This window comes from Amblyraja radiata, chromosome 15 (assembly GCF_010909765.2).
Source record: "Amblyraja radiata isolate CabotCenter1 chromosome 15, sAmbRad1.1.pri, whole genome shotgun sequence".
NCBI classification, from domain to species: Eukaryota; Metazoa; Chordata; class Chondrichthyes; order Rajiformes; family Rajidae; genus Amblyraja; species Amblyraja radiata.
In genome coordinates this window covers 58,496,146-58,516,287 of record NC_045970.1, presented here as the reverse complement: position 1 = coordinate 58,516,287, position 20,142 = coordinate 58,496,146, and the positions used below count along the sequence as shown (strand labels likewise).

The window sequence follows — 20,142 nt, the reverse complement described above, 5'->3', positions numbered from 1 at the left end:
CTCGACGGTCTGCCCTTCGTCTGCCGCCAGTTTCGGCGGTTTCTGGGACACGTCATCGCCCCCGCGGGCTCCTGTAAAAAAAAGCACAAAGTTGTGAGCATTCGGGAGGTAAATCAAATCCTCGGCACGCAACGAAGATGCTTTTTATTGGCTAGACCCACCGGAAAACACAAGAATCAGTATCAGCAGGACACACATGGCGTTGTTCTGGAAGCGGATGTTGAAGGTTGGTGGTAGACATAAAATGCTGCAGAAACTCAGCGGGTGCAGCAGCAACTATTGAGCGAAGGAGATAGGCAACGTTTCGGGCCGAAACCCTGCTTCAGACTGATAGGGTGTTGTGGGAGGCGGGGAGAAGAAAGGCAAAAGGAGGAGGAGGAGCCCGAGGGCTGAGGTATGAAGGGGAGGAGACGGCAAGGGTTAACAGAATTGTAAGAATTCAATGTTCATGCCACCAGGATGCAGACTCCCCAAGCGGAATATGAGGAGCTGTTCCTCCAATTTGCGGTGGTGCTCGCTCTGGCTGTCTCTCCATTTTCTGGCTTTCGGTGACGCCCGCCTACATCCGAGCGAGACCATACACGGGTAAAGGGCGTTTTTCAGATGCAGCGACACATAGATACATAGATACATAGACTATAGCCTCCCGAGGAAATACAGAGTTGGCTCAATTATATCATTTCCTTATCCGGTGTGCGGTGTCCTCTTGATGTCATTGTGTGAAATATATTCCAATTAATAATCTCAGACCACAGGGTTTATACATGCCCCAACAGAACAATAACATCTGCTTGAGGCGCGTGGAAAGAAGAAAGGGGCAATATTGGCCTTGGGTCTTCACCGAATCGTTGACCTCTTGCCTCAGGTGTTGCTGGACCCGCTGAGTTCTTCAGGCCGTTTAATATGTTTGCCCTCCAGATTCCGGACTCGACTTCAAACACGGGGGCCTGAGCCCGAGGACAAAGTTGTGCAGCCTGTGATTTTATACATTGGAGGGCAGGAAGCCGGAGAGTGATCTTACACTGGTTTATAACACAATGAGGGGAATAGATGGGGTGATGCAGAGAGTCTTCACTCCCAATGTAGGAGTAAAAAAGGACAAAGGGGGACATGGTTATACTCGTTTATTTAACGTCTTCTAACTTTCTTAATGCGACCTGATCACGTAACGATCTAATATTTATATAAGGATTTGATGATTCTTGAGGCATGCATTCCGATAACGCGAAGTCTCTCAAACATAAATGTAAGGTTATCCACTTTGGTAGTAAAAACAGGGAGGCAGATTACCATCTAAATGGCGTCAAGTTCGGAAAAGGGGAAGTACAACGGGATCTGGGGGTCCTTGTTCATCGGTCTGTGAAAGTAAGCATGCATGTACAGCAGACAGTGAAGAAAGCGAATGGCATGTTGGCCTTTATAACAAGAGGATTCGTATATAGGAGCAAAGGGGTCCTTCTGTAGTTGTACAGAGCCCTAGTGAGACCACACCTGGAGTAGTGTGTGCAGTTTTGGTCCCCTAATTTGAGGAAGGACATTCTTGTTATTGAGGGAGTGCAGCGTATGTTTACAAGGTTAATTCCCGGGATGGCGGGACTGTCATATGCTGAGAGAATGGAGCCGCTGGGCTTGTACACTCTGGAGTTTAGAAGGATGAGAGGAGATCTCATTGAAACATATAAGATTGTTAAGGGCTTGGACACGCTAGAGGCAGGAAACATGTTCCCGATGTTGGGGGAGAGCAGAACCAGGAGCCACAGTTTAAGAATAAGGATTAAGTCATTTAGACGGAGACGAGGAAACACTATTTCTCACAAACAGTGATGAGTCTGTGGAATTCTCTGCCTCAGAGGGTTTTGGACGCAGGTTCTCTGGATGCTTTCAAGAGACAGCTAGATAGGGCTCTTAATAATAGCGGAGTGAGGGGATATGGGGAGAAGGCAGGAACGGGGTACTGATTGGGGATGATCACCCATGATCACATTGTATGGCGGTTCTGGCTAGAAGGGCAGAATGGTCTACTCCTACACCTGTTGTCCATTGTCGATATTGTCTTCCAAAGCTCAGCAAATTTCGAACCCTCCTTTCCAGAATCACTTGTTAAACGCATGTCGCGGAGTGATGAGGTGGCAACAGGAACCTTGCGGAGCATTATGGGGGGAAATCACGCCAGGAGCCGCGAGGATAAAAGATGCAATTTAGATGGGGAATGTAAAAAAAAAAAGGCCAGTCGACAAGTAGGAATATAAACAAACAGAAAAAATGTGACGTAAGTTGGAAGATGAATCTCTGCGCTTCGTGTTTGAGGGTCAGATTCTATTAGAAACATAGAAACATAGAAAATAGGTGCAGCAGGAGGTCATTCGGCCCTTCGAGCCAGCACCGCCATTCATTGTGATCATGGCTGACCGTCCCCAATCAATAACCCGTGCCTGCCTTCTACCCATATCCCTTGACTCCACCAGCCCCTAGAGCTCTATCTAACTCTCTCTTAAATCCCTCCAGCGACTTGGCCTCCACTTCCTCCTGTGGCAGGGAATTCCGTAAATTCACAACCCTCTGGGTGAAAACGTTTTTTCTCACCTCAGTCTTAAATTACCTCCCCTTTATTCTAAGGGATGGAGAGTTTTTGGAAGATGGAAGAGAGCGCCCTCTGGTGAAGATTCGAGTGAAATGACGGGAGAGAGTTTTTGTTCGGATCAGCCGCTTCTATGCCGCAGTGTGGGACTCATGGCGCAGAGATACGCGGCGGAATCGGAGACAAGGACGCCGGTGATACTTAAAGGTATCGAGAGATTCCCTTTGTGGTAAGCAGCAGAAAACCTCTCTGGCAAATCGCGAGCCTCATCTCCGTAGTCGGCATTAATTTTTTTCAGTAGATATTTCGGTGCTTGCCCACCGTTCTGAATGTACCAGAAAGCGACCTGATGATTGTAAGATTTGGGGTAATTGCAATTAAGTATTACGGCCTGTCCTTCAACAACAGTGAGTTCAGGCGGATATTGAGACATGGACTCTTCCCCGTAGCTTCCTGTAATAAAGCAAAAGAAACATGCGATGAAGCTGAAAGCCCACAACAAATAACCAACAAATAACATCGATCTGTACAGCACAGGAACAGACCTTCATTCACAATATCCGTGCCGAGCATAATGCTAAAATAAACTAATCTCACTTGCTTGAACATAATACCTATCCCTCCATTCCCTGTTTATTCCCATTCTTGCTATTGAGGGAGTGCAGCGTAGGGTTACAAGGTTAATTCCCGGAATGGCGGGACTGTCATATGCTGAGAGATTGGAGCGGCTGGGCTTGTACTCTCTGGAATTTAGAAGGATGAGAGGATCTTATTGACACATATAAGAATATGAAGGGTTTGGACACGCTAAAGGCAGGAAACATGTTCCCGATGTTGGGGGTGTCCAGAACCAGGGGCCACCGTTTAAGAATAAGGATTAAGCCATTTAGAACGAGATGAGGAAATACTTTTTCACACAGAGAGTTGTGAGTCTGTGGATTTCTCTGCCTCAGAGGGCGGTGATAGATGATAGAGCTATTGAAGACAGCGGAGTCAGGGGATATGGGGAGAAGGCTGGAACGGGGTACTGATTGAGAATAATCAGCCATGATCACATTGAACGGCGGTGCTCTCTTGAAAGGGCGAATGGCCTAATCCTGCACCTATTGTCAGTGTGTGCCAGGCATCCGTTACCACTTTGCCCCGAACGTCTCCTTTAAACATTGCCACTTTCACCTTAAAGCTGCGCCCTCCAGACTTTGACACGTCAACCTTGGGAAAATGTGTTTTAACATTCTACCCTATCTGTGCGCGCGATAATGTTGCAAACTTCTATCTTATCAGAGTCTAGGTGCACATACTGAGCGTTTAAACGCAGACTTACTCGACAGGACGAAGGTTACTACGAGCAAAGAACATGTAGACAACATGGCAAACGGAGAAGACTTAGTTGTTTTCAAGATCTCGCCGCCCCGCATCTCATATCGGACGCTAGATGCTGATGTCTTTAGGGGGCAATGTGACGTGCATCTGACGCCGGATTGGATGGGCTGTCATAATCCACGCAATGTGAACCCGTTGACTTAAGACCCGCCCACCACGAGGAGGGGGGGCGGGGGGGCGGGGTGCAGCTCCATACACTCTTCAGATAATGTAAAGGTTACGCCACCAGAGGGAGCACGAGTATTCAACTTGCGCCGATAGAAGAAAGTTATGCCCCTGTACCACTTTAGGAAACCTGAACGGAAACCGCTGGAGACTTTGCGCCCCACCCAAGGTTTCCGTGCGGTTCCAGGAGGTTGCAGGTGGTTGGCGGAGGTTGCAGGTAGTGGAAGCAAGTAGTGAGACTGACAAAAACCAGCGGGAACCTCCGGGAACTGCACGGAAACCTTGGGTGGGGCGCAAAGTCTCCAGAGGTTTCCGTTCAGGTTCCCTAAGTGGGACAGGGAGCATTAAGCATCAGACAAGGATGTCACTTCCTGTGATCGGGATCTACACATCTAATCAGCACATGTTGACTGTATTTTGTATTGTTATTGGTTTATTATAGTCGTCGGTACCGAGATACGATGGGAAGCTTGATTTCGCGTAATCCGCTGAACAAATGATACCGTATATTACACAACTATACTTAGTTTAGTGTAATTTCATGTCACGTGTCGCTAGCTGCAGTGGCGAGTGTTCTGCCTTGTTATCCAGTCAGCGGAAAGAATGTACATGATTACAATTGAGCTGGCAATGTACAGTGTACAGATGCAGGGTGAAGGATATAACGTGTAATGCAATGCAAACCCCAGCAAAAGTCCGATCAAAGATAATTTGAGGGGCTCTAGCGAGGTAAATGGCACAACTGGCCACATCTTCCCATCGCCACCCCTTTCTGCTTTCCTCAGAGACCGTTCCCTCCGCAACGCCCTGGTCAACTCGCCCCATCCCACCCAACCAACCCCTTCCCCAGGTACTTTCCCCTGCAACCACAGGAGATGCAACGCCTGTCCCTTTCTCTCTCTCTCTCCCCTCGGCTGCATCCAAGGACCCCGACAGTCCTTGCAGATGCGGCAGGGGTTCACTTCCACCTCCGACAACCACATCTGCTGTATCCGCTATTCCTGGTGTTAATCAGCGAGACCATGCGCAGGCTTTGCCATCGTTTCGCTGAACGCCTTCGCTCAGTCCGCCTCAACCTACCTGATCACCCGCTTGCTCGGTTCTTTCATTCCCCCGCCCATTCCCAATCTGACCTTTCTGCCCTGGGCCTCCTCCATTGTCAGAGTGAGGTCCAGCGCAAATTCAAGGAACACCACCTCATATTTCGCTTGGGTAGCTTACACCCCAGCGATATGAACATTTCCTTCTCTAACTACAAATAGCCCTTGCTTTCACTCTGTCTCTACCCCCCCCCCTCCTTCCCAGTTCTCCCACCAGTCTTACAGTCTCCGACTGCATTCTACCCCTGTCCCACCCACTCCCCTGACATCAGTATGAAGAAGGGACTCGGCCCGAAACGTCACCCATTCCTCCTCTCCAGAGATGCAGCCTAACCCGCTAAGTTACTCCAGCATTTTGCGTCTACCTTCGAGGTTAATGGCAGCTCAGGACCGGTCTCTAGTTGGTGATATAGAATAGAATAGAATGCTATTTATTGTCATTCAAACCTAGGTTTGAACGAAATGTCATTTCTACAGTTTTTTTACATTACAAAACAATCCAAGACCCACACTTAACACAGTTTACATAAACATCCATCACAGTGAGTCTCCAACATCTCCTCACTGTGATGGAAGGCAAAGTCTTTATCTCTTCCCTTTGTTCCTTCTCCCGTGGTTCAGCAGTCCAACTGCAGTGTCGAGGCGAACTGGGGCTCCGATGTTAAAGCCCCCGGCGGGCGATGGTAAGTCCTGAGGCCGTTTGAGCCACGCCGGGCGATGTTAGGCCCCGGCTCCATGTCCTTTAAACCCCGCGGTTCCAGCGGTAGAAGTTCAGTTGCGTGTAGTTGAAAAAGGCAAAGGAAACAGAGTGAAGAATATAGTGTGAAACGCAGAGAGCAATGAAAGGGCCGAACGAGGTAGGTCGGAAGAACGAAAATATATCCTTGCCAAGTGAGAGAGGTATATTAATGAAATTTATAGCAGCGAAGAAGATACTATTCTTGAAACTGGTGGTGTCTGCTTTGAGCTTTTCTTTCTTCCGCCCGACGGTTTAAGGGCGAAGAGGAAATGACCGGCGTGTAAATACATTTTGATTAGGTTATCTGTTTTCCCCCAGACAATGTGGAGTGCAGATATAGACGATGGGAGTGGTAGAATCGTTGGGAGTCAATGGAATTGCGTGGAACTGGAATAGACACCGACAGGACAAAGGTCAAAGGTGTCTTTCATAATCGGCGCACTTGTTCTCGCTAGAATTTAGAAGATTGAGGGGGGATCTTGTAGAAACGTACACAATTCTTAAGGGGTTGGACAGGCTAGATGCAGGAAGATTGTTCCCGATGTTGGGGAAGTCCAGGACAAGGGGTCACAGTTTAAGGATAAAGGGAAGATCTTTTAGGACCGAGATGAGAAAAAAAAATTCACACAGAGAGTGGTGAATCTCTGGAACTCTCTGCCACAGAAGGTAGTTGAGGCCAGTTCATTGGCTATATTTAAGAGGGAGTTAGATGTGGCCCTTCTGGCTAAAGGGTTCGGGGTATAGAGAGAAGGCAGGTACGTGATACTGAGTTGGATGATCAGCCATGATCATATTGAATGGCGGTGCAGGCTCGAAGGGCCGAATGGCCTACTCCTGCACCTATTGTCCATGTTTCTATGTTCGTAGAATCGTGGTTCCACTCGTACAGGAAGGTTTAAATCACGACTTCTATGGATGCCGGGAAACTGATATATCTGCTTACTTCCACATGACCAGCGAGAGCGCCCTCTGGTGACATCTCGTCGCATGTCCTCGGCAGGTTTTTGTCCGGGTCCGCTGCTTCTCTGAGTCAGTGTGGGCTCCATGGCACAGAGATACACGGCAGAATCTGAGAGGAGAGCCCCCGCGATGCTCAAAGTCACCGTCCTACTCTCTTTGAAAAAAGCGGCAGAATACTTGTCTGTGAAATCTGGAGATCGTTGGTCGAACGTGTTTGATTTCGTCAGTATATATCTCGGCGCTTCCCCTGGATGCTGGACATACCAGAAGGCAGTTCTGCCATCGTAAGCTGCGGTAAACGTGCAATTCAGCTCGACGGTCTGCCCTTCGTCTGCCGCCAGTTTCGGCGGTTTCTGGGACACGTCATCGCCCCCGCGGGCTCCTGTAAAAAAAAGCACAAAGTCGTGAGCATTCGGGAGGTAAATCAAATTCTCGGCACGCAACGAAGATGCTTTTTTTTGGCGAGACCTACCGGAAAACACAAGAATCAGTATCAGCAGGACACACATGGCGTTGTTCTGGAGGTGGATGTTGAAGGTTGGTGGTAGACAAAAAATGCTGGAGAAACTCAGCGGGTGCAGCAGCAACTATTGAGCGAAGGAGATAGGCAACGTTTCGGGCCGAAACCCTTCTTCAGACTGATAGGGGGTTGGGGAGGCGGGGAGAAGAAAGGCAAAAGGAGGAGGAGGAGCCCGAGGGCTGAGGTATGAAGGGGAGGAGACAACACGGGTTAACAGAATTGTGACAATTCAATGTTCATGCCCCCAGGATGCAGACTCCCCAAGCGGAATATGAGGTGCTGTTCCTCCAATTTGTGGTGGTGCTCGCTCTGGCTGTCTCTCCATTTTCTGGCTTTCGGTGACGCCCGCCTGCTTCCGAATGAGACCATACACGGGTAAAGGGCGTTTTGCAGATGCAGCGATACATAGATACATAGATACATAGACTATAGCCTCCCGAGGAAATAAAAAAGTTGGCTCAATTATATCATTTCCTTACCTGGTGTGCGGTGTCCTCTTGATGTCATTGTGTGAAATATATTCCAATTAATAATCTCAGACCTCAGGGTTTATACTTGCCCCAACAGAACAATAGCATCTGCTTGAGGCGCGTAGAAAGAAGAAAGGGGCAATATTGGCCTTGGGTCTTCACCGAATCGTTGACCTCTTGCCTCCGGTGTTGCTGGATCCGCTGAGTTCTTCAGGCCGTTTAATATGTTTGTCCTCCAGATTCCAGACTCGACTTGAAACACGGGGGCCTGAGCCAGAGGAAGAGGATGTGCAGCCTGTGATTTTATACCTTGGAGGGCAGGACGCCGGGGAGTGATCTTACAATGGTTTATGACACAATGAGGGGTATAGATGGGTTGATGCAGAGAGTCTTCAGTCCCAATGTAGGAGCAAAAAGTACAAAAGGGGATTATGGTTATACTCTTTTATTTAACGTCTTCTAACGTTCTTAATGCGACCTGATCACGTAACGATCTAATATTAATATAAGGATTTGATGATTCCTCGGGCATGCATCGCTCAAACATTCTTCCAAAACTCAGCAGTTTTCATTGTTTTGCATAAGATTTAATTTAGATTAGAGACACAGCGCGGAAACAACAGGCCATTCTGCCCATCGAGTCCATGCAGACCATCGATCACACGTTCGCACTAGCGAACGTTATCCCACTTTGTCTACCACTCCCCACACACCAGGGGTAATGTATAGATCCCAATAAACTTACAAATCCGCACGTCCTTGGGTCATGCGAGAAAACCGGAGCACCCGCCGGAAACCCACGCGATCACAGGGAGAACCTGCAAACACCACGCAGACGATACAGCAGCTCAGAATCGAAACAGGGTCCCGGGCGCAGTGAGGCTGCAACACTAGCAGCTGCGCCACTGTGCCGCCCTGTTTTGTTGGTTCATTGTATTCCTACTGAGTTCAGAGGATTTCCAACCCTCCTTTACAGAATCACTTGTTAAACGCATGTCGCGGAGTGATGAGGTGGCAACAGCAGCCTTGCGGAGCATTATGGGGGGAAATCATGTCAGGGACTGCGAGGATAAAAGATGGAATTTAGAGGGGGAATGCTAAAAAAAAAGGCCAGTCGACAAGTAGGAATAAAAACAAACAAAAAAATGTAACGTGTATTGGAATATGAAGCTCTGCGCTTCGTGTTTGAGGGTCAGATTCTATTAGAAACGTAGAAACATAGACAATAGTTGCAGGAGGAGGCCATTCGGCCCTTCGAGCCAGCACCGCCATTCATTGTGATCATGGCTGATCGTTCCCTATCAATAACCCGTGCCTGCCTTCTCCCCTTATCCTTTGACTCCACTAGCCCATAGAGCTCTATCTAACTCTCTCTTAAATCCATCCAGTGACTTGGCATCCACAGCCCCCTGTGGCAGGGAATTCCATAAATTCACAACTCTCTGGGTGAAAAAGTTTTTTCTCACCTCAGTCTTGAATGACCACCCCTTTATTCTCAGGGGTGGAGTGTTTTTGGAAGATGGAAGAGAGCGCCCTCTGGTGTAGATTCGAGTGAAATGACGGGAGAGAGTTTTTGTTCGGATCAGCCGCTTCTATGCCGCAGCGTGGGCCTCATGGCGCAGAGATACACGGCGGAATCGGAGACAAGGACGCCGGAGATACTTAAAGGTATCGAGCGATTCCCTTTGTGGTAAGCAGCAGAAAACCTCTCTGGCAAATCGCGAGCCTCATCTCCGGAGTCGGCATTAAATTTTTTCAGTAGATATTTCGGCGCTTGCCCACCGTTCTGAATGTACCAGAAAGCGACCTCATTAATGTTGGATTTAGGGTAATTGCAATTAAGTATTATGGCCTGTCCTTCAACAACAGTGAGTTCAGGCGGATATTGAGACATGGACTCTTCCCCGTAGCTTCCTGTAATAAAGCGAAAAGAAACATGCGATGATGCTGAAAGCCCACAACAAATAACCAGCAAATAACATCGATCTGTACAGCACAGGAACAGACCTTCCTCCACAATATCCGTGCCGAGTATAATGTAGCAATGTTACAAAATTTTGAGATTTTAAAAATCAAGTCTGTAAGTTATCCCATCAGATAAAGCATAAAAATAAGTTTAATTTGACATCTAATTCACTTTCATATCTCAAGTATTTAAAATGTTATGGCCATTTTCATACTCGGAAATGAGCATCTTGTTCCCTATTGATTTTCTATGGACATAACAAAAAAGTTGTGATCGTGAACAGTCAAAAGCCCATAACTTTCTTAAAAATTAAGAGAACTGAATGAAATTTTCAGTTATCATAGATTGAAGCATTCTGAAACAAATATAAAATAATCTTACTTGGATGACCTGAAATTAAAGCATATAATTAGTTAGTTACCTAATTGTAGCTAATTTCAGACTTCAATTACTAGATCTAAACATCTATCCATTTCTTAATAAATGATTAACATTTTTAAATAGCCTAAATGTCCAAATAATATTCACAAATAATTCACAATAAAACATGATTTTTAAATCTCATTTACATTAATTTATAGGCCAAATGGAAGGAATTCAGTGTTCAATTGCTGTAAATAAATGCCCATTTAAATCAGCTTTCCAGTGGGTCCCTGTGGAACGCGCTGGTTTAGAACGTTCACATTGCGGTAGATTTATGCCTCAAATGCCGAGAAAAATACTGCGCGATATAATGGGCCCAAATTGAGCTACTCGCAATATTAAATTTTGTATAAAAGGATCTTTAGAAGCCCTTTTGAATGTAAAAATATACAACCTACCTTCTGCTATTTTCTTTATGAGACCCTGCGGTTGCTGACGGTCGCGGGTTTAAAGATTGATTTTTAAACTACTATAACTATTATTCAAGGCCTTTAAACCTAATAATAGCTTTTGCGACGGGGTCTATCAGCGATATTTCGTTAATAATTAACTAGGCTGAACATTTTCGATTGGAACAGCTTAGAGAAAATCGCGTTTTAAACCCGCCCCCTCTAAACGGCGCCAAAATCGCGCACAACCTCAGCGGCAGATATTCAGCGACGCTTCAGGTAGGCTTTGCAACATACCTATATAATGCTAAAATAAACTAAACTCACTTGCTTGAACAGAATACCTATCCCTCCATTCCCTGTTTATCCATATTCTTGCTATTGAGGGAGTGCAGCGTAGGTTTACAAGGTTAATTCCCGGAATGGCGGGACTGTTATATGCTGAGAGAATGGAGCGGCTGGGCTTGTGCTCTCTGGAATTTAGAAGGATGAGAAGTAATCTAACTGAAACATATAAGATTATTAAGGGTTTGGACACGATGGAGGCAGGAAACATGTTCCCGATGTTGGGGGAGTCCAGAACCAGGGGCCACAGTTTAAGAATAAGGGGTAAGCTATTTAGAACGGAGATGAGGAAACACTTTTTCCACACAGGGAGTTGTGAGTTTGTGGAATTCTCTGCCTCAGAGGGCGGTGGAGGCCGGTTCTCTGGTTCCTTTCAAGAGAGAGCTAGATAGGGCTCTTGAAGATAGCGGAGTCAGGGGATATGGGGAGAAGGCAGGAACGGGGTACTGATTGAGAATGATCAGCAATGATCACATTGAATGGCGGTGCTGGCTTGAAGGGGCGAATTGCCTAATCCTGCACCTAACCTACCTAATAATCTGGTAAACACCACTTTCATCTATGCCTGCATTTGCACGCCATTGCAGTGTGTGCCAGGCACCCGTTGCCCCTTTGCCCCTTTAAACATCACCTTTAAACATTGCCACTTTCACCTTAATGCTGCGCCCTCCAGACTTTGACACGTCAACCTTGGGAACATGTGTTTTGACATTCTACCCTATCTGTGCGCGCTATCATGTGGCAAACTTCCATCTTATCAGAGTCTAGGTGCACAAACGCAGACTTACTCGGCAGGAACAACGTTATTACGAGCAAAGAACACGTAGACCACATGGCAAACGGAGAAGAGTTCGTTGTTTTCAAGATCTCGCCGCCCCGCATCTGATATCGGACGACAGATGCTGATGTCTTTAGGAGGTAATGTGACGTGCATGTGACGCCGGATTGGATGGGTTGTTATAACCCACGCAATATGAGCCTGTTTACTTAAGACAAGCCCACCACGAGGTGGGGGAGGGGGGAGGGGGGTTGCAGTGACACTCTTCAGATAACGTAAAGTTTATACTGACTGTTCAACACCATTCTGTGGGTTTTGAACATCGTTGAATGATTTTCACCGAGTACTGGTGTAATGCCTTTCGCCATGACTTGTCACAAGTGTATGATTTTCCTCTCAAAAGCACTTGAAAAGGTAATTTTAAGTCAACCTTCACCAAAATAGTATCTAGCAAACTTTCCAATCCGGTTTCAGTGCCCACCACAGCACAGAGTCTGCCTTGTTGAAGGTACATAATGTCGGACTGCTCACCGTTGACTCCAGCGACTGTGCAATCCTGCTCCTTCTCGACCTCAGCACAGCGTTTGATACCGTCGACCACACCATCCTAATTGACCGTCTCCGGCACGGGGTTGGTATTGATGTAACTGTTCCATCCTTGGCCCCATTCTCTTCTCCCTGTATATGCTCCGCTTATGCCAAGTCATTCAAAGGCACGGCATTTCCTTTCATTGCTACGCAGACGATACACAACTCTATCTCCTCCTGAAACCCAACAACCGATCAAATCTACTTAACCTTGCCCGCTGCCTCAAGGATATAAAGTGTTGGATGGCCCAGAACTTCCTCCAACCAAACGAGAGTAAGTCTGAGGTCATTCTTCTCGGCCCCTCTGACTTAATCAAGACGATAGCAGGCAGCCTTGTAAGCCTTACCCCACTACTCAAATCTCACGTCAAATACCTTGGCGTGATATTTGACTCAGCATTGAAATTTGACAAACAAGTCAGTGCCGTGGTAAAAGCTAGCTTCTTCCACCTTCGGACAATAGCTAAAATAAAACAAAACAATTCCCCCAGTTTGATGACCTCGAAAAGATCATCCACGCATTTACCTCCTCCCGCCTCGACAAGTCGACAAGTAGGAATAAAAACAAATAAACAAAATGTGACGTAAGTTTGAAGATGAATCTCTGCGCTTCGTGTTTGAGGGTCAGATTCTGTTTTGGGGTGAAGTGTTTTTGGAAGATGGAAGAGAGCGCCCTCTGGTGAAGATTCGAGTGAAATGACGGGAGAGAGTTTTTGTTCGGATCAGCCGCTCTATGCCGCAGTGTGGGCCTCATGGCGCAGAGATACACGGCGGAATCGGAGACAAGGACGCCGGAGATACTTAATGGTATCGAGCGATTCCCTTTGTGGTAAGCAGCAGAAAACCTCTCTGGCAAATCACGAGCCTCGTCTCCGAAGTCGGCATTCAATTTTTTCAGTAGATATTTCGGCGTTTGTCCACCGTTCTGAATGTACCAGAAAGCGGCCTGATTATCGTAAGATTTGGGGTAATTGCAATTAAGTATTACGGCCTGTCCTTCAACAACAGTGAGTTCAGGCGGATATTGAGAAATGGACTCTTCCCCGTAGCTTCCTGTATTAAAACAAAAGAAACAAACGATGAAGCTGAAAGCCCACAACAAATAACCAACAAATAACATCGATCTCTACAGCACAGGAACAGACCTCCCTTCACAATATCCGTGCCGAGCACAATGCTAAAATAAACTAATCTCACTTGCTTCAACATAATACCTATCCCTCCATTCCCTGTTTATCCATATTCTTGCTATTGAGGGAATGCAGCGTACGTTTACACTGTTAATTCCCGGAATGGCGGGACTGTCATATCCTGAGAGAATGGAGCGGCTGGGCTTGTACACTCTGGAATTTAGAAGGATGAGAGGCAGTCTTATTGAAACATATACGATTATGAAGGGTTTGGACACGATGGAGGCAGGAAACATGTTTCCGATGTTGGGGCAGTCCAGAACCAGGAGCCACCGTTGAAGAATCAGGGGTGTGATATTTAGAACGGAGATGAGGAAACACTTTTATCACACAGGGAATTGTGATTCTGTGGCATTCCCTGCCACAGAGGGCGGTGGAGGCCGGTTCTCCGGTTACTTTCAAAAGTGAGCTAGACATGGCTCTTAAAGATAGCGGAGTGGGGGAGAGGGCAGGAACGGGCTACTGATTGTGGATGATCAGCCATGGTCACATTGAAAGGCGGTGATGTCTTGAAGGGGCGAATGGCCTAATGCTGCACCTATTGTCCATTGTCTATTGCCATATGTCTACCTAATAATCTAGTAAACACCACTTTCGTCTATGCCTGCATTGGCACGCCCTTGCAGTGTGTTCCAGGCACCCGTTACCACTTTGCCCCGAACGTCTCCTTTAAACATTGCCACTTTCACCTTAAAGCTGCGCCCTCCAAACTTTGACACGTCAACCTTGGGGAAATGTGTTTTGACATTCTACCCTATCTGTGCGCGCTATAATGTGGCAAACTTCCATCTTAGCAGAGTCTAGGTGCACATACTGAGCGTTTAAACGCAGACTTACTCGGCAGGACGAACGTTATTACGAGCAAAGAACATGTAGACCACATGGCAAACGGAGAAGAGTTAGTTGTTTTCAAGATCTCGCCGCCCCGCATCTGAATTCGGACGCTAGATGCTGATGTCTTTAGGAGGCAATGTGACGTGCATCTGACGCCGGATTGGATGGGTTGTCATAATCCACGCAATGTGAGCCCGTTTACTTAAGACCCGCCCACCACGAGGTAGGGGGGTGGGGGGAGGGGAGAGGGGGGTGCAGCGACACTCTTCAGATAATGTAACGTTTCTACCGACTGTTCAACACCATTCTGGTGTAATGCCTTTCGCCATTTGACTTGTCACAAGTGTATGATCAGGTGGTGGGGAGCAAACAAGGAGGAAAACATAGAAACATAGAAACATAGAAAAGAGGTGCAGGAGTAGGCCATTCGGCCCTTCGAGCCTGCACCGCCATTCAATATGATCAAGGCTGATCATCCAACTCAGTATCCTGTACCTGCCTTCTCTCCATACCCCCTGATCCCTTTAGCCACAAGGGCACATCTCTTACATATAGCCAATGAACTGGCCTCAACTACCTTCTGTGGCAGAGAATACCACAGATTCACCGGTCCCTTCCGACAAACCAGGATGGCCGAGCGGTTAAGGCGTTGGACTTAAGATCCAATGAACGTGAGTTCACGTGGGTTCGAACCCCACTCCTGGTAGCTGTCATTTCATCTTCGTTTCCATTTTTCTGAGGCAACTCGTCAAACAATGCGGCGAAGAATATGAATGCCCGGGTGCAAGAGGAAACCATCTCCAGGGGCTGAGCGATCACCTCTTTTCTGAAAGATTGTGGGTCAGCGAAGATGGCACCGCAAGTTCAAATCCACCGTGTATCTCGTCCACCTATAGACCACGGAGAGGTCAATCCGAAGAAATGTCCCAACCAAAAACGTCTCCTGTCCATTCCCTCCTCACATGCGCCCTGCCCCGAAGAGCTACTCCAAGTACATTGTGTTTTGCTCAAGATTTCACCAGCAGCCTTGACTAGCGTAGGTCATGGGGAGATGATGATTCATCTGACATTCTGTCTATGTTCTGTGAATATTATCAATTATTTTGTAACAGAGTTTTTGAAATCCTTGAGCGTGGTCGGCTACGGTGTAAAGGATCAGGTGGAACTCAGCAGGTTGGGCAGCATTTATAGACCCAGAAGGTATATGTCGACGTTTAGGGTTGAGGTCCAGAAACAGGATCGGAAAGCAAGGAGAGGGTGGGCAGTAAGAGGGAAGAGAGGTTCAGGTGAAGGTGGATGATAGGGGGGAAAATAGATGGAAATTTGCATGGATGAAGAACAGCGGGGTGTGCTGGCTTGAAATTGGCACATTTAATGTCAATTCCAATGTGTTGGATGCTGCAGAACACGGAATGTGAAAAGTTGCTCTTCCAATTAGCGCTTGCCCTCTCTGTAGCAACGCAGAACGCCGAGGACAGGCCGGTCGCCGTATAACATTTAACGGTAAGATAGAATCGGCCGCCACGGTTGGCGCAAACTCTCCATAAAACGGTCGCTCAGTCTCTGCTCGCCTTCTTGGGGGAGTTATTTTGTCAGCATTTGAATTTTGAAATAATTTAATTGCCACACAACCAAGGTCGGTGGTATTTGGGTTGCCAGCAGCGGTACAATAATAAAGAACACAACCACAATAAAAATGTTACACAAACATCCACCACAGCATTCATCACTGTGGTGGAAGGCACAGAGCTTGGCCAGTCCTCCTCCATTTTCCCCGTGGTCGGGACCACCACCCTCCACAGCCGTTGCTGCGGGCGTCCAGATGGTAAGGGACAAAGTCAAAGTCAAGGTGAGTCCAGGATCGGCTCTTCCCAACCAGAGACCGCGGCTTCAGGTTGGTGTAGGCCGCAGGCCGGCGGTCAAAGTTTTAAAGTACCGCAGCCGGAAGCACCGCAGTCTGCAGGGCCGGCGGTCGAAGCTCCCCTCCTGGGGTGATGGTAAGTCCATACCGCACCCGCGGTAGAAGACGGCCGCGGGCCGGCGGTGGAAGCTTCTTCCCCCGGGTCCTCCACGTGAGATCCCGGGCTGTAGACGCCGCACCAGCTGGAGTTCTGCAGACCGCTGCTTCAGGCTGCCGGCTGCCGCGGGCCAGCGTAACGCAACAAGCCAGAATGGAAGGCGCGCAGGTTATCCACCCTCCCTGGAAGCGCTATTTAGGTGGATTGTCGGCCTTCCTGCCTGCCTCTCTCTCTATCTCCATCTCATCCTCTCTCACTAGCTCTCTCGCTCTTTCTGTCTGCTGTCTGTCTGTCTGTCTGTCTGTCTGTCTGTCTGTCTGTCTGTCTGTCTGTCTGTCTGTCTGTCTGTCTGTCTGTCTGTCTGTCTGTCTGTCTGTCTCTCTCTCTCTCTCTCTCTCTCTCTCTCTCTCCTCTCCCTCTCTCTCGCCCTCGCCCTCTCTCTCCCTCTTTCTCCCTCTCTCTCTCTCTCTCTCTCTCTCTTCTTCTTCTTCTACTTCTTCTCTCTCTCTCTCTCTCTGTTTATCTATCTGTCTATCTATCTATCTATCTATCTATCTATCTATCTATCTATCTATCTATCTGTCTATCTATCTATCTATCTCTATCTATCTATCTATCTATCTATCTATCTATCTATCTATCTATCTATCTATCTATCTATCTATCTATCTATCTATCTATCTATCTATCTATCTATCTATCTATCTATCTATCTATCTATCTATCTGTTAGCAATAGATAGATAGAACTTTTTTCACACAGAGAGTGGTGAATCTCTGGAACTCCCTGCCACAGAGGGTAGTCGAGGCCAGTTCATTGGCTATATTTAAGAGGGAGTTAGATGTGGCCCTTGTGGCTAAGGGGATCAGAGGGTATGGAGAGAAGGCAGATACGGGATACTGAGTTGGATGATCAGCCATGATCATATTGAATGGCGGTGCAGGCTCGAAGGGCCGAATGGCCTACTCCTGCACCTAATTTCTATGTTTCTATGTTTCTATGTCTATCAATCAATCTATCTATCTATCTATCTATCTATCTATCTATCTATCTATCTATCTATCTATCTATCTATCTATCTATCTATCTATCTATCTATCTATCTATCTATCTATCTATCTATCTATCTATCTATCTATCTATCTATCCATCTATCTATCTATCTATCTATCTATCTATCTATCTATCTATCTATCTATCCATCCATCCATCCATCTATCTATCTATCTATCTATCTATCTATCTATCTATCTATCTATCTATCTATCTATCTATATATCTATCTATCTGTCTGTCTATCTGTCTGTCTGTCTGTCTGTCTGTCTGTCTGTCTGTCTGTCTGTCTGTCTGTCTGTCTGTCTGTCTGTCTGTGTCTGTCTATCTATCTTTCTATCTATCTATCTATCTATCTATCTATCTATCTATCTATCTATCTATCTATCTATCTATCTATCTATCTATCTATCTATCTATCTATCTGTCTATCTATCTATCTATCTATCTATCTATCTATCTATCTATCTATCTATCTATCTATCTATCTATCTATCTATCTATCTATCTATCTATCTATCTATCTATCTATCTATCTATCTATCTATCGGTTCCTGTGCTGCACTGCTTTATGTTCTGTTTAGCTAGTGATAAAATAAATTTAGATTGCACTGAAATGAATGGCAATGTTCCTTACCAGTTGCAGTCATTGCCAATTCGTCCGACCCAGGATCACCATTTGCTGCTGCCTGGGCCCATTTTAAAGGGACCACTTCATTCTCACTGGTGTGCCAGACGCTTCCGCTTCCGCCGCTAAATGTGCCCTCTAGTGGTCACTTTATGACAGCGCTGGGATGGATGTTGTGTTTTTGTGCGGATCCACCATCCAACAGCAACAGTGTGGGCATCATGGCACACAGGTACACGGCGGAATCCGACACAGGAGCCAGGGAAATAGTGAAACGAGCCAACTTGTTGCTTTTCTGCACAGCAGCCGTAAACCTGTCCGGACAATCGTCGGACGGGACTACTGTGCCGCTGCCATATATTTTCAGCAGGTATTTAGGACTTTCATCGCCGTGTTGGCTGTACCAAACGATTGTTACACCAGCTCTTGAGTAGGTACAGTTCATAACTATGACTTGTCCTTCCTCGGCCGTTAATTCAGGCGGATCCTGAGTTACCCATTCTTCCCCGCTCGTTCCTGAAACAGAAAGACGGAATGTATGAACGGCCCAAAGGTGCATTCAACACACGGGAAGCGTGCTGGCTGTTTGCTTCAAACGGAGACTCACCCGGAAGCCAGGCCAATATAATCAGGCTGAGGCAACAAGAAGTCATCGCGCCAGCTTTATAGTTCGGAACTTGAAGGCGTTCTGTTTTCGAGATGTTACATGAGGTGAATGATATGAGGAAGAAAAGTGCGATCCACTGTAGTCTGAAACTAAGGGGCGAACTGTCGCGACAGGATTGGCTGGGGCACGTAGAACGCCAATCAGAATGTGTCTCAGTTTCTATCCCTCCTCTAGGGGTTGTACGACCGCTCTCTCTCTCTCTTTCTCTCATTTATATTTCTCTCTCTCACGCTCGCTCTCTCTCTCTCGCTCTTTACCCCTCTCTCTCTCTCTCCCTCTCTCTCCCTCTCGCTCTTTCTCCATCTATCCATCTCTATCTATCTCTCTAGCAATCTATCTATCGATCGATCTATCTATCTATCTATCTATCTATCTATCTATCTATCTATCTATCTATCTATCTATCTATCTATCTATCTATCTATCTATCTATCTATCTATCTATCTATCTATCTATCTATCTATCTATCTATCTATCTATCTATCTATCTATCTCTATCTATCTATCTATCTATCTATCTATCTATCTATCTGTCTGTCTGTTCCTGTGCTGCACTGGTTTATGTTCTGTATAACTTGAAATAAAAGAAATTTGGATTGCACTGAAATGAATGGCAATGTTCCTTCCCTTTTGAATGCATTGCCAATTCGTCGGACCCAGGATCACCATTTGCTGCTGCCTGAACCCATTTTAAAGAGACCACTTCATTCTCACTGGTACACAAAATTGCTGGGGAAACTCAGCGGGTGCAGCAGCATCTATGGAGCGAAGGAAATAGGCGACGTTTCGGGCCGAAACCCTTCTTCAGACTGATGGGGGGTGGGGGGGGGAAGAAAGAAGGAAATGGGGAGGGGGAGGAGGAGCCCGAGGGCGGGCGGATGGGACGGTGGGAGGAGACAGCTAGAGGGTTAAGGAAGGGGAGGAGACAGCAAGGGCTAGCCAAATTGGGAGAATTCAATGTTAATGCCATAAGGACGCAAGGTCCCCAGACGTAATATGAGGTGCTGTTCCTCCAATTTCCGCTGTTGCTCACTCTGGCAATGGAGGAGACCCAGGACAGAGAGGTCGGATTGGGAATGGGAGGGGGAGTTGAAGTGCTGAGCCACCGGGAGGTCAGGTAGGTTATTGCGGACTGAGCGGAGGTGTTCGGCGAAACGATCGCCCAACCTACGCTTGGTCTCACCGATGTAAATCAGGCTGAGCGGAGGTGTTCTGCGAAACGATCGCCCAACCTACGCTGGAGGAACAGCACCTCATATTCCGTCTGGGGACCTTGCGTCCTTATGTCATTAACATTGAATTCTCCCAATTTGGCTAGCCCGTGCTGTCTCCTCCCCTTCCTTAACC

The 20,142-nt window shown here is 46.9% G+C and overlaps 1 non-coding gene across 1 annotated transcript; it reads left to right on the top strand.

Annotated features, from left to right (window-relative positions):
* Positions 1-15,051: 15,051 nt before the first annotated feature.
* trnal-uaa lies at positions 15,052-15,134 on the top strand. The gene has a single exon. It is a non-coding gene; the product is annotated as a tRNA-Leu (tRNA).
* The last annotated feature ends 5,008 nt before the right edge of the window (positions 15,135-20,142 follow it).